We start from the raw sequence: 1184 nt of genomic DNA on the forward strand, positions 1-1184 counted from the left end.
TTTCATGCAATCCCCTTTGTTGATTCTTGGTATTATTTCTCAGGCAATTGGGACTTTAGACATAAAGTCCTTATCTAAGCCCATGTCTTCAAGCATTTCATTTATTTTCTCTTCTAGCAGATTAACTACCTCTGTTTTCATATTTAGATCTTTGATCCATTTTAATTTTAGTTTAGTACATGATGACAGATATAGGTCTAGATTCAATCTCTTCTGTATATGGATGGACAGTTTTCCTAGCTGCTTGTCAAGCATGCCATCTGTCCTCCAGTAAGAGTTTTTGGCTCCTTTGTCAAAGATCAGGCAGCTGAATGTGCCGGGAGTTGTTTCTGCGTCTTCTATTCTGTTCCACAATCCATATGCTTTTTTGGTTCTTGTTGTTTTCAGTTGTTGTTTTTTTCCCCACCACCATGCTGTTTTTCACTTTAGTTCTGTAACACAACTTGAAGTCTGGGATTGTGATGCCTCCTGCCTTGCTTGTGTTGCTCAGGACTGTTTTTGCTATTCTGGGTCTCTTCTGTCTCCATATATATTTCAGAGGCGTTTTCTCCAGTTCTTGGAGGAAGGGTGTGGTATTTCGATTGTATTGCTGTCTTGGTTACTTTTCTCTCATTGCTGGGACAAATACCTGCCACCCAAAATGAAGGAAGGAAAGGTGTACTTAGCTCACAGTTACTGGAGGTTTCAATGCATACTCAGCTGGCTCCATGGCAGAGAGTGGCACACGGCAGAGAGCAGCCTTTCATGGCAGCGTCAAAGAGCAAGAGCAAATGGAGGAGTAACAGCAACAATGGCTGCAGAGAGCAAGTCTGTCTCCCTTATGTTGCATTCAGGCTATTCACCCCAGCTGGCACTCACACCCATAATCCCAGCACTGAATTATGAATTAATCACAAACTTGAGAAGTCTGAATAACTGCATGAGACTTTGGTGGGACAACGAGACACAAACCATAACAATTGTATTAAATATGTATACCAGTTTTAGAAATTTGGCCATTTTAACAACAGTGATGGGGCCAGGGAGATGACTCAGTAGAATACATGCTTGCCTGGCAAGTGCAAGGGCCTTAGTTCAATTCCCGGTTCCGCAAAAATAAATAAATTTTAAAAATAAAAATAAAAAGATCATGAATGGATGTTGCATTTTTGTCAAAGGTTTGCTTTATGTCAGTTGAAATGATC

Source organism: Octodon degus, unplaced genomic scaffold, assembly GCF_000260255.1.
Source record: "Octodon degus isolate 3935 unplaced genomic scaffold, OctDeg1.0 scaffold00016, whole genome shotgun sequence".
NCBI classification, from domain to species: Eukaryota; Metazoa; Chordata; class Mammalia; order Rodentia; family Octodontidae; genus Octodon; species Octodon degus.